This window comes from Globicephala melas, chromosome 11, assembly GCF_963455315.2.
Source record: "Globicephala melas chromosome 11, mGloMel1.2, whole genome shotgun sequence".
Taxonomy (NCBI): domain Eukaryota; kingdom Metazoa; phylum Chordata; class Mammalia; order Artiodactyla; family Delphinidae; genus Globicephala; species Globicephala melas.
Genome location: NC_083324.2, coordinates 58,639,292 through 58,666,258, shown reverse-complemented (window position 1 = coordinate 58,666,258; position 26,967 = coordinate 58,639,292). Strand labels below are relative to the sequence as shown.

At 40.5% G+C, this 26,967-nt stretch overlaps 1 pseudogene; it reads right to left on the bottom strand.

Annotated features, from left to right (window-relative positions):
- Window positions 1–10,274: 10,274 nt before the first annotated feature.
- LOC115844172 (sentrin-specific protease 6-like) lies at window positions 10,275–20,735 on the bottom strand (annotated as a pseudogene).
- Between the last annotated feature and the right edge of the window lie 6,232 nt (window positions 20,736–26,967).

Here is a 26,967-nt window from a genome sequence, read left to right as displayed (position 1 = left end):
GAGGGAACCTACCTCAATATGATAAAGGCCATATACGACAAACCCACAGCAAACATCATTCCCAATGGTGAAAAACTGAAAGCATTTCCTCTAAGATCAGGAGCAAGACAAGGATGTCCACTCTCACCAATATTATTCAACATAGTTTTGGAAGTCCTAGCCATGGCAATCAGAGAAGAAAAAGAAATAAAAGGAATACAAATTGGAAAAGAAGAAGAAAAACTGTCACTGTCTGCAGATGACATGATACTATACATAGAGAATCCTAAAGATGCCACCAGAAAACTACTAGAGCTAATCAATGAATTTGGTAAAGTTGCAGGATACAAAATTAATGCATAGAAATCTCTTGCATTCCTATATATTAATGATGAAAAATCTGAAAGAGAAATTAAGGAAACACTCCCATTTACCACTGCAACAAAAAGAATAAAACACCTAGGAATAAACCTAACTAGGGAGACAAAAGACCTGCATGCAGAAAACTATAGGTCACTGATGAAAGAAATTAAAGATGATACTGACAGATGGAGAGATACACCATGTTCTTGTATTGGAAGAATCAATAATGTGAAAATGACTCTACTACCCAAAGCCATCTACAGATTCAATACAATCCCTATCAAATTACCAATGGAGGGCTTCCCAGGTGGCGCAGTGGTTGAGAGTCTGCCTGCTGATGCAGGGGACACGGGTTCATGTCCTGGTCCAGGAGGATCCCACATGCCATAGAGCAGCTGGGCCTGTGAGCCATGGCCGCTGAGCCTGCTCATCTGGAGCCTGTGCTCTGCAACAGGAGAGGCCACAACAGTGAGACGCCCGTGTACCGCAAAAAAAAAAAAATTACCAATGGCATTTTTTACAGAACTAGAACAAAAAATCTTAAAATTTGTATGGAGGCACAATAGACCCCAAATAGCCAAAGCAGTCTTGAGGGAAAAAAACGGAGCTGGAGCAATCAGACTCTCTGACTTCAGACTATACTACAAAGCTACATTCATCAAGACAATATGGTACTGGCCCCAAAACAGAAACATAGATCAATGGAACAAGATAGAAAGCCCAGAGATAAAACCACACACCTATGGTCAACTAGTCTATGACAAAGGAGGCAAGGATATACAATGGAGAAAAAACAGTCTCTTCAATAAGTTGTGTTGGGAAAACTGGGCAGCTACATGTAAAATAATGAAATTAGAACACTCCCTAACACCATACACAAAAATAAACTCAAAATCGAGTAGATACCTAAATGTAAGACCAGACACTATAAAACTCTTGGAGGAAAACTTAGGAAGAACACTCTTTGACATAAATTACAGCAAGATCTTTTTTGATCCACGTCCTAGAGTAATGGAAATAAAAACAAAAATAAACAAATGGAACCTAATGAAACTTCAAAGCTTTTGCACAGCAAAGGAAACCATAAACAAAACGAAAAGACAACCCTCCTTTGGGAGATGGGAGAAAATATTTGCAAATGCATCAATGGACAAAGGATTGATCTAGAAAATATATAAACAGCTTATGAAGCTCAATATTAAAAAAACAAACACCCAATCCATAAATGGGCAGAAGACCTAAATAGACATTTCTCCAAAGAAGACATACAGATGGCCAAGAAGCACATGAAAAGCTGCTCAACATCACTAATTATTAGAGAAATACAAATCAAAACTACCATGAGGTATCACCTCACACCAGTTAGAATGGGCATCATCAGAAAATCTACAAACAACAAAAGCTGGAGAGGGTGTGGAGAAAAGGGAACCCTCTTGCACTGTTGGTGGGAATGTAAATTGATAGAGCCACTGTGGAGAACAGTATGGAGGTTCCTTAAAAAACTGAAAATAGAATTACCATATGATCCAGCAATCCCACTACTGGGCATATACCCAGAGAAAACCATAATTCAAAAAGACACATGCACCCCAGTGTTCATTGCGGCACTATTTACAATAGTCAGGTTATGGAAGCAACCTAAATGCCCAGTTACAGATGACTGGAGAAAGAAGATGTGAATCATATATACAATGGAATATTACTCAGCCATAAAAGGGAACGAAACTGGGTCATTTGTTGAGACGTGGATGGATCTAGAGACTGTAATATACAGTGAAGTAAGTCAGAAATATAAAAACAAATATTGTATATTAGTGCATATATGTGGAACCTAGAAAAATGGTACAGATGAACTGGTTGGCAGGACAGAAATTGAGACACAGATGTAGCGAACAAACATATGGACACCAAGTGGGGAAAGCGCCAGGGGTTGGAGGTGGTGGTGTGACCAATTGGGAGATTGGGATTGACATGTATACACTGATGTGTATAAAATGGATGACTAATAAGAACCTGCTGTATAAAAAAATAAAATTAAAAAATTAGAAAAAAATGTGCACTCTTTTGGAAATTAAAAAAAAATGAAATTATTTCCTAAAACTAGAAACAGTTATTTACTGTTTAGATCAAGACAATATTTACTGAGAAGTCATTCTCTAACCTGCTATGAGGGTTTTTGGATTGCTTGAAAACAATTTAAAGAACATGGCCTGAAACCGAAACATTGCTGTCTTATTCATATTCTTTGCAGAAATAATTACAGATTATTGTTGTCAAACTTGTCTTAAAAAAAAAAAACTGGGGCAGTGTAAACTGTGTAGTATGAAAATGAATTTTCATATTGACCAGTCTGCTAGTGCTTTCCTGCTGTGCTCATGGTGCAGCTCTTGGGTAAATCCTATCTCTAACATGTCTAAGAAAATGCTGATACTGTTCCCATAATTATTAAAGAAAAAGTCACGTTCCGTATTGGTGTTTTGCCCACTGTAAATTTTGATGATTTGATTCTAGCAGTGGATAAAAGCATTTCTTTCAGGTCAAGGATTCAGGGTTTCAGACCCCAGTTTGACCTTCTCCGAATCATGTGTCCTTACATGCTCACCCATAAGATGGGAGTAATACTGCATCAGAAGATTTTGTGTGTAATACAAGGTACATAGGATCATAGTAAACACTCAATAAATTGAACTATTATTAGCTCAATGCTCTTTAAATCTTTATGGATTAATGGCTTTGGTGAATGCTTAGCATATTTCCTATAATAAGATTTTTCCTTTAAGGCAATTTTGTGTGTGTGTGTGTGTGTGTTTAAAAAGAAGAGATTAAAGCACAAAATGAACTAGGATTAATAAAATGTGTTTCCTTTTAGATGGTCTCTTCTGTTGGAAAATTTAACAGTTTGAGTTGTGTTAATACAAGCAAATAACTCAAAACCATCCATCTATCCATTTATCCAGCCAGCTAGTCATTTACCCAACATTTATAAAGTGTCCATTATGTGGTGAGCACTAAAAAAGTAAAGAATAAGATATTGCCCTTGCCTTCCAGGGTTGCACAAGCTAGTGAAGATTTATATCAAAGAGAGATACAAACAAATAATTAAAGCAGAGTGTCAGTCGCTGTATTTCTAACATATCTGGGCTGAGCTTCATCCCACAGGAGGTACTCACCCAGGAAGAAGCCTTAAGTGCCCAGGGGAGGCTTCCTGAGGGGTTAGTGCTTCATCTGGGTCTTGGAAGGTGAAGAATAGCTTCCCAGATGGCTAAGGAAGAGATAGGACTTTCTGGGCAGAAGCTGTAGCCTGTGAGGAGGCAAGAAGGAATGGAAGAACACAATATATTCCAAGGAGCTACCTGGTTTGGAATGGATGCCAGGACTGTGGAGGCTTGAAGGGTGGCAGCCAGGGTGCAGCTGGAGAGTAGAATGGCCAGATTACAAAAGAGCATATATGCCACGAGAAAGAAAGTGAACTTTACCTTGTAGGTGTTGGTGAACCATAAGAGATTTTTTTAAGAGAGACACATGATCAGATTAGTGGTGGCAGTGTGACAGATAGACCAGAGACCTCGACGGAGGCTACTGCAAGCATCCAGAGCAGCATAACCAGAAGCTGAGCTAAGATAGTCATTGTGGATATAGAGGTGAGAAAACATGTCTGACTGTACTGTGGAGGGGTGAGGATACTGGAGGAAGAATTCTTCAAGGACACCTGGGTTTTGGTTCGGGATACAGAGCGTGGCAGTGCCAGTCCCAAGACAGTAACATACAAAGAGGGTAGGGATGTGGGGGAAGAAGGGATGCTGTGTGTCATTTCGGACTTCAGTGACAGGTCTCATGTGCCAGGGCTGGTCCGAGTGGAGGTGTCCTGTACCAGTTGGATACAGGAATGTGACTCAGGGCTGGGCAGAGTCTCAGTTCAAACACCTTTTCAGCAAGCAGCAGCACACACATGGCACCGAACCTGGACACTGCTCCTAGCAGAACTGAAAGAGGAAAGGTCTGCTGACCTCCTGATCTTTACTGCACATAATTGGCTGCTATTTTTAACTGACCCATGTTTAACTTTTTAGCCCCACCTTCTACTACTTTTTCACATTCATCTTTTATACCTGTCACATAAAACCTTGTGCAGGTTTCTGGATACTTTATAACATTTTATGAATATATCATGCTATTCCAAGTTTAGTGTTCATGTCTGTCTTTTCTGAATTCTCTTCTTACTTTTTGCATCTAATCAAAATTCTACTCCATCATTACCTCCTCTAGGAAGCCTGCCTGGATTCCTCATCTTTTTTAGATAACTTCCTATGAACAGCTCTTAAGTCAAGGGCATGACCAACTTTATATCATTCCAGGACAATATTTATAAATATTACATTATAATTTTAATATTTTATATAAATAAAACATTTACTATTTACAATATCCCATGTAAATGATTTACCTGTAAATATTAGTGAGAGTATATTATACTTATTTTTTAGACCTACTTTCTTCAACAAACAATGTTTCATAAACATTTTCCATGTCAGTAAACACATGGCTTCACTCTTCTTTACAGCTATGTGGTGTTTTGTATATTGTGAGCATTTATTATACGCAATGGTTTTTTTTTTAATAGTACTTATTTCCCTATCCTTCTAATTTAAATTCACTTCTCCATCTTTTCCCACAGATGGTAGGGTCCTTGCTCACAGAGGCTAGGTTTCATTGGGAGGCAGTTCCCCATGGGTTGCTGTCTCCTGCACACATTGAGAGCAGCAGTGCTGACAGCCTTCTTCCTGGACTATTTCTGTAAAGAATATTTGCACAGCAGACAGCCTTGGAAGGTAGAGTGGCCCCCTCCGGAGCAGAGGGCAGGCCTGATCACTGCTGAGAATGATGAGGACAATGTTACCCTCCAGTACAAAGTCAGGCAGGCTTGCTTGCAGCTTATAAAAGATTTGGGTTTCCGAGGCTCCGAGTTTCTTTTTAAATTTAATTTATTTTTTATACAGCATGTTCTTATTAGTTGTCTATTTTATACATATTAGTGTATATATGTCAATCAAAATCTCACCCGAGTTTCTTGATTATGACCCAAGCCTAAAGGAAATTAGGGAGTGACTGGAACTGATGTAAGTAGAAAGCTCAGGCTGCCTGCTGTCCTTTAAGTAGCAAGGTCCATTGTCTCCAACTCAGTGGTCTCCTGGCTTCTGCTAGCAACTATGAAACTACCACAGGCTCACCTGTCAGCTTGCAAGTAGGATCATATCTCAGACCTTTCACAGTTTTTCTCTCAGTACTTACTTTTATTATTATTGTTAACAAAGCTAATGCTTACTAAATCTTTACTAGGGGCTAAATATTACATGTATTTTTCTCTCAGTTGTCACACAATTATGAGTAGAATGTTATTTCTCCATTTTATAGATAAGCAAACTGCATGGGAATGTAAAGGATAAAAGAAATGTTCACATATTGAGGTATGGGGAAGTCATTTTGGGTTATACATGAGTTAACTTGAATTGTTTGCTAACTAGAACAGCCGGTTTGTGGCCTATAAGGAATACATTGGACATCTGCTTTAATTATTATTTATTTATTTATCTGTCTATCTATCTATTTATTTATTTATTTTTGGCTGTGTTGGGTCTTCATTGCTGTGTTCTGGATTTCTCTAGTTGTGGCGAGCAGGGGCTACTCTTTGTTGCGGTGCGTGGCCTTCTCATTGCAGTGGCTTCTCTTGTTGCAGAGCACAGGCTCTAGGTGCATGGGCTTCAGTAGTTGTGGTACATGGGCTCAGTAGTTGTGGCTTGTGGGCTCTAGAGTGCAGGCTCAGTAGTGGTGGTGCATGGGCTTAGTTACTCTGAGGCATGTGGGATCTTCCTGGACCAGGGCTTGAACCCATGTCCCCTGCATTGGCAGACAGATTCTTAACCGCTGTGCCACCAGGGAAGCCTCTGCTTTAATTATTGAAGAAAAAGGCTCCTTGACCAGAAGTAAAGAATGTCCATGTTAAAAATAAAGATCAAATGCCTCCCTTCCTGGGATGCCAATATTGGTCCTCCTTTGATGACAAGACTCCTTTCCAAGGTGCCAGGGCCATACTGACTCGCTGTGTACTTGCTGATCTGGTTTTTGAAATCTTGAAGAAATGTATCCCTGACTTGTTTGATGTTCTTTGTTCTGACAAGACATAAAACTGTGCTGAAAACCATGCTTTTCCAGAGCAGTTCCTCAGAGTAATCTGAGAGGCTGTCTTCCAGACTATAGTACTCAGTTTGGCTCAGATAAAACTCTTTTCTATTACTGTTATAGATTGTTTATTGATTATTTTCATTGACATAAATAACATGCCAAGGTCACATCATCAGGAAATGATGGAGTCCAGAGTCAAACCAGGTCTTTCGGGGCTTCCCTGGTGGCGCAGTGGTTGAGAATCCGCCTGCCAATGCAGGGGATGCAGGTTTGTGCCCCGGTCTGGGAGGGTCCCACATGCCGTGGAGCGGCTGGGCCCGTGAGCCATGGCCGCTATGCCTGCACGTCTGGAGCCTGTGCTCCGCAATGGGAGAGGCCACAACAGTGAGAGGCCCACGTACTGCAAAAAAAACCCAAAAAACAAAAACAAAAAAACAGGTGTTTGGGATCCCAAGTATGACCTTGGCATATCACTACAGAATGTCTTAATGTATAAATCAGCCTGGGAAAAGTTACTACTGTAACTGGGCTGATTTCTTAACACAGATGAATGAATTCTTTGATTTAAAGAAAATAAGCAATAAGGTGAACATATGTGTGTGGGTTTATCTTTGGGCTTTCTATCCTGTTCCATTGATCTATATTTCTGTTTTTGTGCCAGTACCATACTCCCTTGATTACTGTAGCTTTGTAGTATAGTCTGAAGTTAGGGAGCCTGATTCCTCCAGCTCCATTTTTCTTTCTCAAGATTGCTTTGGCTATTCAGGATCTTTTGTGTTTCCATACAAATTGTAAAATTTTTTGTTCTAGTTCTGTGGAAAATGCCATTGGTAGTTTGATAGGGATTGCACTGAATCTGTAGATTGCTTTGGGTAGTATACATTTTCACAATGTTGATTCTTCCAATCCAAGGACATGGTATATCTCTCCATCTGTTTGTATCGTCTTTGGAGGCAAGAATATAAAATGGAGAAAAGACAGCCTCTTCAATAAGTGGTGCTGGAAAAACTGGACAGCCATGTAAAAGAATGAAATTAGAACACTTCTTAACACCATACAAAAATATAAGCTCAAAATGGATTAAAGACCTAAATGTAAGGCCAGACACTATAAAACTCTTAGAGGAAAACAAAAGGCAGAACACTCTATGACATAAATCACAGCAAGATCCTTTTTGACCCACATCCTAGAGTAATGGAAATAAAAACAAAATTAAACAAATGCGACCTAATGAAACCTGAAAGCTTTTGCTCTGCAAAGGAAACCATAAACAAGACAAAAAGACAACCCTCAGAATGGGAGAAAATATTTGCAAATGGGGCAACTGTCAAAGGATTAATCTCCAAAATATACAAGCAGCTCATACAGCTCAATATCAGGAAACACCAAACAGCCCAATCCAAAAATGGGTGGAAGACCTGAATAGACATTTCTCCAAAGAAGATATACAGATTGCCAACAAACACATGAAAGGATGCTCAACATCACTAATCATTAGAGAAATGCAAATCAAAACCACAATGAGGTATCACCTCGCACAAGTCAGAATGGCCATCATCAAAAAAATCTACAAACAATAAATGCTGGAGAGGGTGTGGAGAAAAGGGAACCCTCTTGCACTATTGGTGGGAATGTAAATTGATATAGCCACTATGGAGAACAGTATGGAAGTTCCTTAAAAAACTAAAAATAGAACTACCATATGACCCAGCAATCCCACTACTGGGCATATACCCTGAGAAAGCCATAATTCAAAAAGACATGTACCAGAATGTTCTTTGCAGCACTATTTACAATAGCCAGGACATGGAAGCAACTAAGTGTCCATTGACAGATGAATGGATAAAGAAGATGTGGCAGGTATATACAATGGAATATTACTGAGCCACAAAAGAAATGAAATTGAGTTATTTGTAGTGAGGTGGTTGGACCTAGAGCCTGTCATACAGAGTGAAGTAAGTCAGAAAGAGAAAAACAAATACCATGTGCTAACACATATATATGGAATCTAAAAAAAGAAATGGTTCTGAAGAACCTATGAGCAGGACAGTAATAAAGACGCAGACATAGAGAATGGACTTGAGGACATGGGGAGGGGGAAGGGTAAGCTGGGAAGAAGTGAGAGAGTGGCATTGACATATATACACTACCAGATGTAAAATAGATAGCTAGTGGGAAGCAGCTGCATAGCACAGGGAGATCAGCTCTGTGTTTTGTGACCACCTAGAGGGTTGGGATAGGGACGGTGGGAGGGAGACACAAGAGGGAGGGGATACGGTGACATATGTATTTATATAGCTGATTCACTTTGCTGTACAGCAGAAACTAACACACAAGTGTAAAGCAATTATACTCCAATAAAGATGTTAAAAAAATAAAGAAAATAAACACAGGGGAGGGAGATATGTTGGCATAAGGAGGCCTCCCTCACACTCGTCAAATCAGACCACAGATGCTCTGCATGTATCTTCAGCCCGGCTGAGGAGAATAGAGTGTGTGTTGGGCCTAATCCCTGCTCTCAAGAGTCTTGTAGTCTTGTTTGGAAGGTGAAATTTACCCACAGGGAACAATTAGAAGGTAAAACAGTATTTTTTTTTTTTTTTTTTGGTACGCGGGCCTCTCACTGCTGTGGCCTCTCCCGTTGCAGAACAGTCTCCGGACGCGCAGGCTCAGCGGCCATGGCTCACGGGCCCAGCCGCTCCGCGGCATGTGGGATCTTCCCGGACTGGGGCACGAACCCGTGTCCCCTGCATCGGCAGGCGGACTCTCAACCACTACGCCACCAGGGAAGCCTGGTAAGACAGTATTTAATTAAGCTCCACATTGAATTCACGCAATAAGAAAATCATCACCTGAAAGAGGAGAGGTCACTGAGGGCTGGATTCATTCGGGAGAGATTCACAGAGGAGGCAGGGCCCGGAGAGGGACAGTCAGCGACAGTTGGGATCAAAACCTGAAGAAAAAACTCGAGGAGAAAGCCATGCACTTGCTGTGTGTTACAGGAAAAGTATGTTCTCTTCCTGCTTTTCTCCATATATGATAATAACTGTTTGCACTTTTGTGTCTTTCAAAAAATCACAACATACAAGCACCGGAGAAAAAAATCCCAAACATACTCACACAAAGAAACAAAACCCACCAAGATATTTTCTCATTTGCACTTAACTCAGAGTTTGGGAGCATTTTCTCCCAGTGTGGATGCCGCCACAGGCTCCTGACATTCTGAGCTTGATTGGATTCCTGCAGTGCCTTCTACTTCAGACTACCTTTTTTAGGCCACTTGAACGTTTTTCGATTTATTCAGCAGAATATATCAGCCTGTCAGCTGTGGAGAGTTGGTGCCCGCAGAAGATATATCTTTCTTCTGCAGGTGGCACTGGCTGCCAGTTTTTCTTTGGGATGAGCTCTTGTTCTGAAGAAGCCCTCCATGGTCTAAGCACAGTCACATTTGAGCCAATCTCCTTTCCTGCCCACTGCTCTCTGTGCATAATGACCCTACCTGCTGTGTATGAGGAGAGAGAGCCCATGGAGTTCTTTCTTTGCTTTGTGATTAGCAAATCACTTTTTGCTTAAACTGGGTCATCCCATCTCTTTTTACTTGCCTGAGAAGTTTATCTGCCTCTCTCATTCCCTAGATGTTGATATCAATGTCACTTTGTTTCAGATTGTGTCCCCTGAGTCCTTGAAGCTCCTGCTGTCTTCCCTTTGATGACTTGCCATCTACTCTGCAGAATGGCTTCGTTCTCCTGCTGTCAGTTCTCGTCACAGAGGCAGTCTGGTTCAGGTGAACTACCACGTGCCTTCCCCTCTGGGCTGCAGTGAGGAAGTGGGAAGATGTCCTCGGGGACAGTCAGAGACCTCTGGAAGGTGTCTCCATCACTCCTGGTAGCACATGACAGGGCCTGAAAGCAAAATATACCCACGGCTGTCAGTTTTACTAAGTGAACTTTATAAGGTGATACTGACATCAGAGTAGTAAATGGAAGAAGGAAAGGACTTCTCTTTTCTGGGTTTTCCTCTTCTGCTCTTCCTCCGCTCCTTCTGAATGTCAATTTCCTTTTTTTCTTCTGCACAGCACATTATGAAGAGATTAATTAATTTAAAAAAGTCTCCAGATGGATGATAATTCCAGGCTGTTTTGAGGTTTACTAAATTCATTACTAAATTCTAGTAATGGAAAAGTCCAGAAGAGGCCATTGAGCCCCTTCCCCCTATTTGTGGGAGGGAGGGCCCTCAAGAATCCCAGACAGATGGGTTTTGAGGCTATTTATACATATCTTGTAAAACAGGCAACCGGAGGAGAATCTGGCTTATGGTGGATGAGACTGTATTTAACAAGTAACAGTTAGTAGTAATGAGGACTGTACACTATTAATAAAACAGCTAAGAAAAGGACTAGAGAATTATGGTAGCTAATGGTCTGAAGAACATTACTATAATCCTGATTTTATGATACATTTTAGAAGAGCAGTTTGATCATAAATATTCACTCTCTCGTGACACGTTACACATAAAGTCCGATCCCTGGAACGTTTTTAAAATACCTTTTAAAATTGGAGGAGACAAGCAAAGATAGCTTTCATATGCAAGGGAAGTTCTCTTAGGTTTTTGAGTGTGAACCCTCAATCAAATTATTTCTACTAAAGATATACCCTTAGGGAAACTCATAGTAAAGTGAAAAGGTCAACTCACTGAGAATATTTAAACCTCTATAAAAGGATGAGATGGGGTAAGCAGCTCACAAGTGTCTTGTTTTTGGATTTCATTATAATCACAAGGAGTTTTTTTTGCTATTTCTAGAGTTAGTATTTGGTCTTTTTGTCATATCATCTTGTTTAACTTAAACACAGGTGAAGTTCTTTTCTTTCTTCTGCTCACAAGTGATAGCAACCATTAGCTCAATCTTCCTCGGAGGTGCTAATATTAGTGAAAACTCCTTCACCTACCCACCTCCCACAATATGGGCAGGGCCATAATTTCAAGCATGGCCAGTGAAACTAGCACAGAGGTATTTTCCTGCTAATGCTTTCTTAGTTCTTCAGGGCTTGTTTTAATATGGTATTAAATAACTCTGGCTTCCTTTAAACCAGAAACAGACAGGAGAAACTAATTGTATTGCACCTCAAGTTGCTGTTTTTCTTAGATCTCAAGAGCAATTCCTTATTCGATCTGAATTGGGCAGTGAAGAAACGTGTTAAAGAAGGGAAGATAAAAGGGATATTTAGAACTTTTAAGCTCTAAGTCATATCTTCAGTGTGGGATTTATTATTATTTTTTGCTTTGTGTGTATTCCCAAAACATCAAGCACACTTGTATTCAGAATAAACATGAAAATAAGAAAACACATCCCAACAGTATGTATACCTTATTTGTAGTTACTTGATATTTTCTAATATATTTCTACTTTCTGCCATTTTTGTGGGTCAAAGATCTATAAAATATTTAAATAATGAATCCATTGGTAAAATATTTTTAGTGTGCACTCCTCAAATATCTTTATATAGATTTATTTGCTTACATATTAAATATATTTATCATTATACTAATGTATTATGTGCATTAAAAAACACACAAAGAAATAAATTTAAAAAGTAAGCTAAGAAGAATAAATTATTTTAAATATCTTGCCAATCAATGATAGTATCATTTGTTAATAGCTTATGGCACTACATAGTGTTAAGACAAGGGTAATAGTTAACCTTAGTAAATGTATATACCCACATTTCATATGATCTTTTTGATGAACTCAATTTACTTTTGGTGGCCAGATTATGATTGTTTTCACTTTATAAGGAAAATTTCATGTAAGGAGGAGGAGAATTGGCAGCTCTGCCTTTTACTGTTCACTCATGTTTACATTATTGGTACTGCATTTGATCTGTTGTCTCTGCAGGAGTATTTTTAAACTACTTGTCAAGTTACAAGAGTTATTTAGCTAAAACTAGAAAAAAAATCCATAAATCTAAATAGTCACACTTCAAGTCTACTTCATCTGCTGCATTACAAGCCAACAAGCATGTGAGGCATGACTTTCAACCCGTCTACATTGGGAAACAACTCTCTGCCCTCAAGATACCCCGTATTCTATATGTCATGGTGATATTCTGATACATGGGTGGATGAGTGTGAGTGTTCATCTGAATACTAGGTGTTAGACAATTGGTAAAACTTAATTTTCTTTTTTATGAAAAAATAAATAGAAATTTTAGTATTTCTTCTCAACTCCTATGGATTGACTTGTGTACCTCCTGAAGTGGGTGGGGGGTCACCATCTTGGAGATCACTCCTTGTGATAATGTAATAGAATTGATAACCTAAAAAGCTGTCTTTCCACTTAAGATGAGTCTTATTTTATTTTATGATAATGAACATAGAGCAAAGATGAGCATCATAGTCAAATCCCAGTAGGTCCTCAATAAGGTAGCTACAACTCCTGATAACTGTTGAGAATCACCTCATTTAACTCTGCTACTCTATGAATTCCACTATGGACAACATTTTAGGGAAGATAAGTCCAGCAACTAAGTTCTAATTAATCTGCTTAAAGTATAGGTTAGCTCAAATATGCATTTGCTGAGGTAGAGTATAAACCCGTTAACACATAGTAACATCTATGAGAAATGCTGTGAGTCTCTTGTGGATAATAATGTGTCCAGAACCCAGCTTGTGAGCAGTAAAATGGTTCTAATGAATATACAGCTACGAATGCTCTGAGACTGTTGGAGAGCTGAAACATTTACTATCATAACTGATCTTAGAAGACGGGTTCAAGAAAAATGGGCATAAAAGAGATTAAGGATGTTATTTTTGAGAGAGAACATCTGAAAAAAACTTCTGATTATTTCTCCTTGATTTTAGATTGCTCAGAAGACTTATTTCTTATGTAAATTTGGAAATCACTCTTCTATGTAGCTATAAGGTTAGAATTCACTTCTTTTAAGCATTTTCTTAAAATCTTAGGGTATTATATGTTTAACTCTAGGAAAGATAGAAATGGCTTCCCCTAATCTAGGGATAAATAGGAGACAGTCTATTTTCTGTCTCTTTTCCTCTAAGTATTTTGTTCTTGCCTTCTAATTTTTGAACCATAAGACATAATAGAAGCAGTGTGTGTATGTTATAGAGACACCAAAATCACCCACCCTCTGTGTTATTTGCAGGAGCAATTGATTTAAAACTATCTTCAGATTATGATTTAGAATTTTTGAGATGTATATGAACTATTCAAGTTTATTTGTACAAAAGAGGCTAGCATTTTTTTAAAAAATATAATTTATTTATTTATTTTTGGCTGTGTTGGGTCTTTGTTTCTCCGCACAGGCTTTCTCTAGCTGCGGCAAGCGGGGGCTACTCTTCGTTGCGGCGCCTGGGCATCTCATTGTGGTGGCTTCTCTTGTTACGGAGCATGGGCTCTAGGCATGTGGGCTACAGCAGTTGTGACATGCAGGCTCAGTAGTTGTGGTTCGCAGGCTTAGTTGCTCTGTGGCATGTGGGATCTTCCCTGACCAGGCCTTGAACCCGTGTTCCCTGCATTAGGCAGGCGGATTCTTAACCACTGTGCCACCAGGGAAGCCTGTTAAGCTAGAAGTCTGTTAAATTATCCTAAGGCTCTTTTTGTGTCATTGTGTAAAATCAGCAAGTGGATTTGGAATAGGTACAATGAAGACTATCTCATACTCAAAAGCTTTTTGATAATAGCATTCTATTCTTTCTGACTTATGTTGTGAGGCTAAGGTATTAAAATGTTGGCTGTATTCCATTCTCACATATTATATATCCCTGGGACATCAAGCAGATTTTGAATTCTCTTGCAGTGTGAGAATCACATCTTTTTTTTTTTTTTTTTTTTTTCTGGTCAAAGTCTTATTCAGCTCTTGTTCCTTCAGCATTTTCAAAATTTTGTATCAAAATCTATTTGCACTTTCTATGACTTTCCCACAGATGAAGGTAAGGCAACAAAAAGTTTTCCCCCCAAATCAATTATTGCTATGAAACTTTAGAAATGTCCATGAATCTTCATATTTTGGAAATTCCTGGGAATATGGAGGAAATTAAGATTAAAAGTCTTAAAAGAGGATTCTTATATACCTAAGATTTCTCTGTAGAGTAGTTTATAGTCTCTGTAGAGGCTTTTCTATTTTTTTTTTTTTTTTTTGCGTTACACGGGCCTCTCACTGTTATGGCCTCTCCTGTTGTGGAGCACAGGCTCTGGACGCTCAGGCTCAGCGGCCATGGCTCACGGGCCTAGCCGCTCCGCGGCATGTGGGATATTCCCAGACCGGGGCATGAACCCGTGTCCCCTGCATCGGCAGGTGGACTCTCAACCACTGTGCCACCAGGGAAGCTGAGGCTTTTCTATTTTAATGGTTAAAAGAAAGTGGTTGTCAAGCACAGTGGGTGGGGAACAAGACCCCAGCCCATCCTCAGGAATTCTGACTCAGTCATGTACTAGGGTGGTTAGGAGGGCAGGAATCAGTAGTTTTAAACCCTCCCCAAGTGATTCTGATAATATGCCATATTTGGATTTAAATATAAAGGTGGTCTATAGATTTCCCAGTTAGCAATTAGAAAGGGAAAAAAGAATATCAACTTCACGTCTTTAGAAGGGCAGAATTTCAGGCAATTACAGTATCAATACATGTAATAGAGGACTTTTTTCCCAGGTGACAAGAGCCTGGCAGACTTCACGAGAGGGTGTGAGGAGATGGACCCCCCAGGAGAACTAGAGAAAAGCCTACCCTTTCCGGTCCTAGTGGATGGAGGGCAGGTGGTCAGAGGGAGATGAGAAAGTCAGTCAACAGGGTGTCTAATTCTTTCCCCCCTTTACCTTTCCATGTGGAGGAGCTGCTATTTTGGAGCAATCAGATAGTTGTGGGAAGCAGCCCAGGGTCGTTGAAGTGCATGGCTGCTTCTCCGGATGTATTAGGGACACTGCAGGAATAAGGGAAAACCAGCCTTCCTGTCAGTGCTTCAGATCAACACAGCAGCTGTGAGATGCATGAGTCAGAGAAGAACTGTTAGGTAACAGGAAGGTAAAATTCAAGTTTGGGGACTCACGCTATGTGAAATTCCAAAGTGAGGTACTAGACTACCATATATTGAATTTACAAAAGAAATGAAAAATACCAAATTTTTCACCTCACTATTTGACCCCTCACCTCTCATCTAGGGGTCAAGACCACAAAAGGCAGAGAAAGTCGACACAGGGAGAATATTGAGAAGGGGAAATTGGTGTGTATGGGGGGTGGGGGGCGAGAGGGTGTTTCTCCTTCATTCCACGCTGAGTTTGGGAGGTGGCTTCAGTGGAACTACTCAGAGTTTGAAATGCGTTTCCTCCCTTTGGGCAGCAGAGAACCTGCCTGTGGGTGACAGCAGATACAGGGGCAGTGTGAGGACCGGGTGACACTCCTAGAGGACAGAGGGTGTGTGAGGGTACATGGTGGTCCATGTGGGAAGGAGATCTTGCCCAGAGTTGGGAAGATGGAGGGTCTTTTAATAGCAAGAGTCCATATTGAGTGAGCTGCTGTAAAAGTTACGGATGTAGGAAGGGCAGTGGTCCATGTGGTTCTCAGTGAAGGCCACCTCCAAGGAGCCCAGGAGACCCCACGTGAGAATGTGTCCAAGTTAAACACCTTGCCCAGAAGGCCTCCTGACCAGATAACCATGGTGCCTGCCACCGTCTGTGCCCTTTACCTTAATCCTTTAAACTTCTGGGCCCAGCCTGGGAGAATTCAAAGTCTTCCTTGCTAAACTGGTAGAAGAAAAGGAGGAGGATGAAACACAGAAAGAGAGGATTCTGCCTCTCCTTCCCCACTGCAAGTGGCCAGCTCAGGCCCCCACAAGAGGAAGGAGATGAGATTCCAGATAAATTCAGGCTTTGAGAGTTGATTATTACATATAACAGATTAATATACCAAATTAGACTGTTCTGTGAGTTGTTAGGACTTAAAGATTGCTTATAAATGTGAAAGAGTCAAGTGGAGGCGAAAAATAGTTTCTTAATCTAAAAAATGTGTAAAGGAAAGGGGGTAAAAAATGTGTTTTTATCACACTGGATTTGTTCAATATACCAGTTTCAACGAGCTGGTTCTTAAAGGGCTGTGGAAGCATCTGCATGGAGGTGTGGGGAGGGTGGGCACTGGGGGGTGCAGAGGTGGCAATGCTCTAACACTGCATGACTGGAGGCCAGTGGGTGAGTTCAAGGACTTTGGTGATGAGCGCCAGCAGGCATCCCTCCCACCAAAATAATAAAGATAAAAGTGATCTAATACTGACCTGAATAGTCCAAGAAGAACAGACCTGGCCTCTGCAGAGATTACCTGTGGATTCAGACCCCTTTTCCCAACCTCTGATGCCTTGATGCCACCCCCCTCACTTGATGCCACCTTGAAGAGGAGGAGTGCAGGGGTGAAGGGAACACTGAAGATTTAGTGAAGTCATATAAATAGAGACTTGAGTTCCATAAAGAGTTAGGTTACCGGGTTAAAGTAAGGTTATAGCACTGGCCTCAATTTTAGTTTTTCCATGTGGTGATGTTAGTAACAACAGTAGTAAAGAGTGGTGGTTATGAAAAACCATACATGGATTTTTTTCAATATCTATGCACTACAGTGTCACACGACCCATGGTGGTTGAATTCTCGGATGCAGAACTGGTGATGCGCAGAGCAGACTGAAAAGTTATTTTTGACTGCATGGGGGTCGGTACCCCTATCCCCACTTTGTTCAAGGCTCAGCTGTGTATACAATATGAAAGAAAGCTAAAGACTTGCTAAAAGCTTAGTGGAAAATTACTTCAAATAAAAATCTATGATAATATCATTAGGAAGTTCTTGCACCTTCTAAAACAAATGATGAAGCAGTGCAGGTCCTCACTAATAGCAGAAGCCTCTCTTGGTTGCGGGGCTTGATATACTGTCAGGTTTTGTCCAGGACCAGTGGAAATGGTGAGGCTTTCTCCAGTTTCTTCCTCATCAAAACACTGGGATTCTGGTTTGTTTCCAAGTTATGTTTTAGATTCAAAGGGCACATTTAAATTTTTGTTTTCTTTTCACACACACCTTCCTTTGACGTTCCCTTCACAGGCCACACATCTGCTATTGGTGTCTTTAAAGGGAATTTAAAAAGAAAATTTAGAAACATTGTTCCTGATATAAATGTTAGTAATAATTATTTCAACTACAGTATTTGCCAGAAGATCAAGCCCAGTTTGAAAAATTAAAACAATGTATTGTTCTCCAAGGATTCTGAACTTATTTATGCCTTTACAATTATTCCAAACTTTCTCCTTATTCTTTGCAGGCTTACTCTCAGCCTTTGATAAACTGCTGGTACCATCTGTAGAAATACTACTGGTAATTTTCAGACATTACAACATTCGGATTTAGTTAGACCAGAGGTATTTAAAGAAAATCTACAGGATCATTTTCTGGTTCTTCTAGCTGTACTTTGATAAAAAGTTCAACAAAAAAAATTATGGACTCTATTAATAGCCAGAAGAGTGTTCCTATTGGTACACCCCACAGTTCAGAATGACATCTGCAAAGGAACTTCCAGCTTAAAGATATAAGCCTCTCACTGTTGTGGCCTCTCCCATTGTGGAGCACAGGCTCCAGACATGCAGGCTCAGCGGCCATGGCTCATGGGCCCAGCCATTCCGCGGCATGTGGGATCTTCCCGGACCAGGGCACGAACCCATGTCCCCTGCATTGGCAGGCGAACTCTCAACAACTGCGCCACCAGGAAAGCCCCCTTGAGATGTTTTATGACACTTTAGAGGCATGTTGGTGATAGAAATATCCAGGTGGTCATTCCCTTCTCGCTTTCCTTGGTAAGCAGATGGTGTTTAACCCTCAATCTGCTGCTATGCTCTCCTCTGCAGCTGTCTTCATTTAGTGCTGCTTCTACTTCTCCAGTTCTTCCCCAGTGGGAGAACTTGCCAATCATCCAGGACAGGAGATATGTTTTCTTTTATTAGTCTTGTTATTGTCATCACCACCAGTGAACAAAATGACTGAATCCTGTGAAGCCAACAGATTTTGGAAGCAGGAGACAGGAACCTGATGTACCACAGTGATGCTTCTATTGCACTTTCCTCTTAATTTCAGGCTTCAGTCGCGATGGACTCTTGTTTTCTTTACTACAGGTACAATATGTTGGGGACACACTTATCTCATGGTATTAATTTCAATTGTTTAGACCCGAGGTGGGTATTCTTTCCTTCAGGTTGCTGATTTTACTACTGTGTCTATGCATTAGCATGGGGAAAACATCTTCCATGAACAATCTAGAACATAATGAGGCATTTTGTGTATTTTCACTTAATTTCTAATTATTGCTCAACATGTTATGTCTGATGACAGGGTCTTCCAAAGTATCAAAGCTTCCACCCTTATGTTGTCTTACACGTCTTCATGATGAAATCACCAGAACTAGTGATCCCAGCACATACTCTAAATGTTTGCAGAGGTGACGAGCACTTCAGGCCCCAGGGAGTGCTCCTCTGTGACTCTTGTCCACTACGTTGGATTGAAAGGCAGTGGGATCCTAACACCATAAAAGTTTGTGGGTTGTGCTATTTCCAGGATAGGAGATACACACTGCTTTGCTATGCAGAAGGATTTGTGTGGCAGAAGCACTTAGGGAAGAGAAACACAAATTTATCAGTTTGTCTAAGCTGCCACCATTTCTCACTGCTCTTTGGTAATCTCATCTGCCCCTTCCACTTCTGCCTCTATTTAATCTATCCTCCAAATCTTTATAAGTGTAAATACAGTCCTATCACTTACTTCATTAAAGCTATTTAATGGCTTCAGGTTTTTCCTAACACTCCTGCCCATGTCACCTTGTCTTGTAGGACGTCCCCATCCCCATGAGCACCATGCTTCTGCAGATTGCCCCTCTTTGCTCCTGAAGAAACCCAAGCTCCTTCTTACCTGAGGGTCCTGAACATACGAGTCCTCTTCCTTGAGGTGCTTCCTACTTAGCCCCTCCACTTCTCTGAACTAACTCCTTCCTATCTTTAGGTCTTAGCTTAAAGCTCGGTTCCATGAGATCAGGGTTCTTTCAAGTGTATCACCCATTCTTAGATTGATGTCTGGCACAGAGAATACACTTGGTTTTTCTTGAATGGAACACAGTAAATTGTGTTGCTCGACCATGCCACTCTTAGACCCAGGCCAGGTGGCCTAGAGAAATGAATACATGCAGAATGCCACTAAATATGTCATGTCTGGGTGTCTGTTACTTTATATTTTTATTGGAGATGATAATTCCTGTAAAATAGCTACTTTGTGGAATTGTTAGAAAGAACATTTGAAACTTCAAACACACACACAAAGATATTTTGATTAATGATAAATGTTTATACCTGTGCCATCAAATATGTAGGTATAGTTGTAGTTTGAAATGAGCATATGTATATATCAGGGTGAAATATCACTAAACTGGATTCAACTGGGTTTTAAAAATACCAGGATTCTTATCTCTCTGAACAGGAAGTCCAGTGGTGGGGCAAGCTCCAGGTACAAGCTGTCACTACTTTGGTTCTGTCTCCTTGTCATTTGTCTGTTTCCTCCTTCTCTGTGGTTAAACCTTGCTTCCAGACTCAGCATGATGATGGTAGCAGTTCTGGACATAGTATCCCGACATGACAACATGCAGAGAAAGAACCTCTATTTCTGTGAATCTTAAAAAGGGAGGAAGGCTTTCCCAGATGCCCTCCAGCCCAGGATACTTCCTCTCTTTTCAAAATTGTTTCACATTCCTAGCTTAAACCAACCCTGGGCAGGGGAATAAGACCATTATGCTAGGCCTCAACTTTATAGTTGGCAATGGTGCCAACCTCCCCAAATCCTGTGGACCCATGCAGAAGGATGGATAATAGAACAACACTGCAATTGCTTCCAGAAGGAGGAAGGAGGGATGTGGTGGTCGATGTGGGGTAGGCAACTAACAGTACCTGCTATACAATATGTCAAATATATGAATTTAAATTATTTTTCTTGTTCATGAAAGTCAGAAGAGTGAGGTCCCATAGGTAGTGTGGAAAGATAAGATATTGTAGTATTACATAGTGCTTTAGAGCAGGGGTCCCCAACCCCTGGGCCATGGACCAGTACCAGTCCGTGACCTGTTATAAACCGGGCTGCACAGCAGGAGGTGAGCGAGGGGTGAGTGAGTGAAGCTTCATCTGTACTTACAGCCACTCCCCATCGCTCACATTACTGCCTGAACTCCGCCTCCTGTCAGATCAACGGTGGCATTAGATTCTCATAGGAGTGCGAATCCTATGGTTAACTGTGCATGCGAGGGATCGAGGTTGCATGCTCCTTATGAGAATTTAATGCCTGATGATCTGAGGTGGAGCTGAGGCAGTGATGCTAGTGCTGGGGAGTGGCTGCAAATACAGATTATCATTAGCAGAGAGGTTTGACTGCACAGAGACCATAATAAATCAATTGCCTGCAGACTTATATCAAAACCCTATCAAGTAAGTGGCAAGTGAAAACAAGCTCAGGGCTCCCACTGACTCTACATTATGGTGAGTTGTATAATTATATCATTATGTATTACAATGTAATAATAATAGAAATAAAGTGCACAATAAATGTAATGTGCTTGAATCATCCTGAAACCATCCCTACCCCCTGGTCTGTGGAAAAATGTGTCTTCCACAAAACCGGTCATTGGTGCCAAAAAGGCTGGGGACCACTGCTTTAGAGTACACGGTGGTAGGATTATTAGCAAATGATATCACTAGCAAACCAGCCCACTCTGGTATGCAACAATGAAGAAAGTTTCTCTGCTGTGTAGGTTGAAATCACATCTGATTATAAGGCAGAGGGAAATACCAAATAACAAAGGGCTCCATAGCAGTGACAGCTGTCAGGGATGAAGTGAATATTCTTCACCTCTCTTGTACTCATTGCACACATGGCTAATCAATCACAGCACATTCCTCACTGAGGGTGGACATGGTCTGGAGTCATTTTTAGACCAGTCCTGACTGTCAGCTGGCGTTGTACCTCCAAAGAAATCCTGTCTACCATCTATGACACAGACATGTTACAGAACTATATTTTTATACAGAGAAGTAGAATGAAAAAAGTTCTATGTAATTTCAAAATAAAATCATTAAAAATATGAACCCAAAGCAGAGGGAATAGAAGGATGAATGGTAGTTATAAGCACCATGACTTCTGGTGTAAGTGGTCTTTGCACCTGGCCCTGCAGGATGAAGAGGTTTTATGGATTGATGGATGGAAAAAGGAAGTAAAGAGGAGACAGGTCAGGGCATCAGCAAAGACAGGCAGGCAACAGACCAGTGCGGTTCAAATACTGAGGTGGAAATGGGTGTGTCCCCCACCTCCTTTGCTCTGTGCCCTCTTCGTGTGTCTTCTGGCACTTTATCCTCATTCTGTTTACCCTCAACAAATCCCTCTGTCAGCAAGAGATCTGACAAGTCATTCATACCAAACATCACACGATTGATAAATCTCAATGAGAAATCTTCCCCTGAGCTATTTTGAATATTTGTTAGACGCAAAGCCTTAAACCAGAAGGTATGAAGTTAAAGAGGTGGAATTCCACAAGCTAGTGAGACAGGAGTAGGGCAAGGGCAAGGGCAAAAGATATTTTGGGCACACAGAGGCTTCCCCCAAGTCTGTAAATCATACCAGGGAGAGAAATACTGATAAATATTGACAAAAAGAATAATGACAAAAAGACAAATATTGGGGTAAAGACAATTTATTTTGCCTATAGTGCCTAATGCTTTAAAAACTGGCTTTATTGAGATATAATTCATATGATCCAAACTTTTACAGTGTACATTTCAAAGGTTTTTAGTAGATTCACAGGAGTCTGCAACCATCACCACTACCTAATTTTAGAAAAAAAAGAAATACTTTGCCCATTAGCACAGGATTCTTCCTCCCTCCAGCCTGTGGCAACCATTAATTGGTTTTGTCTCCATGGATTTTCCTGTTCTGACCATTTCATGTAAATGGAATCATACAATAAGTGATCTTTTGTGACTGGCTTCTTTCACTTAGCTCAGTGTTTTTGAGGTTCATGCATGTTGTAGCATCTACCTGTACTTCATTCCTTTTTATTGTTAAATAATATTCCATTGTATAGGTATTGTACATTTTGTTTATCCATTCATCCATTGGTGGACATATGGGTTGTTTCCAACTTTTGGCTGTTTTGAATCATGTTGCTGTGAACATTTGTGCACAAGTGTTTGTGTCGACATATGTCTTCATTTCTCTTCGGTATACACCTAGGAATGAAATTGCTGGGTCCTATGGTAACTCTATGTTTATTAACCTTTTGAGGAACTGCCAGACCGTTTTCCAAAGTATTGGCACCATTTAAAATTCCCACCAGCAACGTGTGAGGGTTCCAATTACTCCATGTCACAACACTGGGTTTTACCTGTCCTTTTTGAATATAGCCATGTTGGTGGCTGTGAAGTGGTGGCTCATCAGTGGTTTTGATCTGCATTTCCCTGAAGGCTCGCCAAACACTTTTCCATCTCATCCTTCAGCCACAAGATAGACATGCTTCCATTGTTTTTGTCATATGAAATTTCTTCTTTTTCCCTTTTTTATCTAACCACCAATAGGTATTAACATAGTGGATGGCAACTTCCCTTTAAGCGATAATAATCCTCTTCCTGATTTGGACAGTCGATGTTCAAGATATCTTCAGGTCAAGAACAGTACTGACCAAAAATAAAAACCTCACCTTGTGTGTGAGAGCAGATGCCAATGAACAGAAATTGAAAATCGCAGCTGTGCTCCACATGGCCTTCAACCTCGTATTAAATATATTTCTGAATGGCCCTTCTGTTATTTGGAATTGTAGCAGAGCCATGACTGTCCTAAAGCTCCTGTAGGATCTGAGAAAGATGAATACTCTACTCAGTTTTCTTAGATCTTCAGAACATTAGTAGCATTTCAGCATTGCAAAAAATCATATTTCTTTCATTTTCATTTATCCCTAGTCAGAAGGCACTCAAGTGCAAAATGGTCCCAGAATCCCTGGTGCAGGAGAGTCTTTGTTTCCTGAAGTTTGCTTAGCTGATTTCATTGTGCCATTAGGCCTGAAGCTGGCCCTAAGCACTTTAGACAAGTCTCAATTATATCTATTAACTTGGAGGAAGTTCATTTTCATCTTTATTATTGTTGTTATTGCTGGTTTTATATATTATGTGTATTATGTTTATTAATTATGTTATAATCTTCACAGTTATCCCAGAAGTATTAAGCTCCAGGCAGGAATCTTTGTTTTGTTGAAAAACGTATCCCAATCCTCTAGAACATGTAAGTGCTCATAGATATTCATTGAATGGATAAATTCATGAATTGAATGCTTCTTACACCGGGCACATAAGAAATGCTCGGTAGATGTTAGCTGTCATTTTCACGTTCAAGTTTCAGGTTAAGCACTTCAAAATGGATACTTCACTTCATTCTCCTACCAACCAAGAAGGAGAAATATTATTATAATATTAATTTCACAGATGAGGAAAGAAGGAGCTCGGAGAGTTAAGGAATTCGCTCAAGGTCACATGCAAGGCTGGTTGGTGGCAGTGCTATGGCTGGAACCAGCTGGGATGGACTCCTGAGCTGGTGCCCTTGTTCCCGTGCCCCTCGCCTTTGCTATTGAAGAGTAAAGGGAGGAGATATGGGAACATATGTATATGTATAACTGATTCACTGTGTTATAAAGCAGAAACTAACACACCATTGTAACGCAATTATACTCCAATAAAGATGTTAAAAAAAAAAAAAGAGTAAACAATCAAACCCTTGCCCTTTAATCGCCCGGCAGCCCCAGAACAGAAGAGGAGTGCCTTGTGTGTGAACTCCATCTCCTCGCTCACTAGCAATAGCCTTTTGAGATCAGATATTCTGGGAATAGAAAAAGGAAACGTCAGACTCCTTGAGTTTCATACGAAAAGTTGTCAGTTAGTGGTATTGATTCACCCCATGTGTAGCAGCTGGTAAAATGTTTGTTTTAACTTGCTTTTCTCCTGATGCTTGGAAGTTTTGCTGCACTATGGTCAGAATTGAGAGACTGCTTATGCTCAGACTAATCCTTCTGATGTGTTGCTTGAAGAATTTATACTAATGCTCCCTTCTAATAATAATAGCTCTTCTCAAGGGGTGAAAAGAGAAAAGCTCATGGGGTGGCTTATTCCAGGAGAAAAAACCAAATACTTTTCCTGAGAATCAAGAAAAACATAAAAACAGAAATCAGTGTTGACTTGTCATCTAGAGTTTCTTGGAGCTACTCTTATGCTAATAAGCCTTAGTGACTAATCATAGCCAAGAAAAAATGTGCTATGCGCCGATTTGAAGAAATGAGGCCGGACATTTAAAAAATATATGAGGCTGCTGGCAAATGAGATTTTTAATAAAGCTTGAGAACAGTTTCTGTCACAAAGGCTGATCTGTCTGGAAGTATGATTGAAAATTTGTGGGTTGGTACGAGTGTTTTTTAAAAGCTGAAAAACTTAAGGACATTCTGTAAGTCCAGATCTAGGCAGTGTTCTTTAGTAATAGTTGACTATCTGGTATCTGCATTCCTCAGCTTCATGGACGCCAGGGTGAAGTTACAGTGAGGGCTGCATGGCTGAGGAAAAGCAGAGTATTTAGCAATTAGCAAGAGAAAAAAGAAGCCAAGCTGGGATGATGCTTTTCTAAGTTCATTTCTTTATCTCAGTTCATTTTCCATATGGTTGTTCAAATGGGAAATCTGAGGGTAATGGAAATTCTCGTGGGTCTGCCAGGCCTCCATTCTTCTTCTTATTATTATCATTATTATTAATGCTGTCTGGATGTGGCTGAGCTTGGCATGCAGCCTGAGACAATCAGTAGAGCTTCTGTCCTCCTGGCCACAAGCATTGATTTAGGAATAGGTACAAGACCCAAATTGGGCTTGGAATCAAGGTCCAGGACTTTTGTTCAGTCTGTCTGGTGAGAGAGCTCATCTTTTCTGTTTTGGTTGAGATGAGAAGAGTGTTGGTCTGAGACAGTATTTGTCCTTGCTAAATCGCCATGATGGGTGGAAATGCACAGAGGGAAGCAGAGCCAGGGCTGGGGAGAAACCGGGTCCTGGTGATGTGGTTTCAACACTTCGATCCAGCTGTGTTCAAATTCATCCTTGCCCTTTGACTCTTAAGTTCCAAGAGGCAATAAATGTCCCCACCCCACTACTTCTTAAAACAGTTTGACTTGGACATTCTGTTCCTTGCAACCAAAAGCATACTGACTGATCTGGTGAGATAACTTTTTGCGGAGTACAGGCTCTGGACGCGCAAGCTCAGTGGCCATGGCTCACAAGCCTAGCCACTCTGTAGCATGTGGGATCTTTCCGGACTGGGGCACGAAACCATGTCCCCTGCATTAGGCAGGCAGACTCTCAACCACTGCACCATCAGGGAAGCCCATAACTTTTAATTTATTTGACCCCTATACTCTCCCCAACCAAAGAGTCACACACATGCTTACACACTAAGGCTATTTATGATGGATTTTATAGTACAATCCTGGTCTTTTGTAAAGGGTGTATTTTTTTACTGCTAGGTTTCTAATTAGATAAATTATTTCATCTGAGTATTTGGGTGTGGGTCTCTTTTTTGGAAAAATGACACAGTGCCTTGTTAATAGTATCCCAACATAACTATTCTGTATAGGTTTTCATTTAGTGGCAAATTAAGTAAGAGCAGTCTTTATTTTGGGGTCTCAGACAAAACCAGGATGTTCTTATGTCTCATCTTAGGGTCTATCATAGCCTTGTAGATAGTTAGTGTTATGGACTAAATGTTTGTGTCCCTCATAAATTCCTATGTTGAAATTCTAACCTCTAATATGATGATGTTAGGAGGTGGGGCCTTTGGGAGGTGATGAGGTCATGAGAGTGGAGCTCTCATGACTGGGATTAGTGCCCTTGTAAGAGAGAGCCCAGAGAGCTCTCTTGTCCCTTCTGCTTTGTGAGGACACAGTGAGAAGACAGTCGTTTATGAACCAGGAAGTGGATCCTCACCACTTAGTCGATCTGCTAGCACCTTGATCTTGGACTCTCCAGCCTCCAGAACTATGAGAAATAAATGATTGCTGCTTAAGCCACACAGTCTATGGTATTATTGTTATAACCACCCAATTGGACCAACACAGGAAGAAATCCATAAATATATGAGTAAGTATTCATTTGTTCCTGTCAATTAAAGTAAGACGTATTTTCTTCTCTCTGTTTGGGAAGAAATGTCTTATTATTGAAAGAAAGTCCATTTTAGCATTGTCAGAATACTTTTCTGTTTGTGCTTTGGACTAAACAAAAGACCAGAAGACTTACCTTCCTTAGCATTTACTTATTCCTTAGGTCAAAAATGGTTTATTAGGGTTTATACTCTGCATGCTCTATTTTGTCTTTG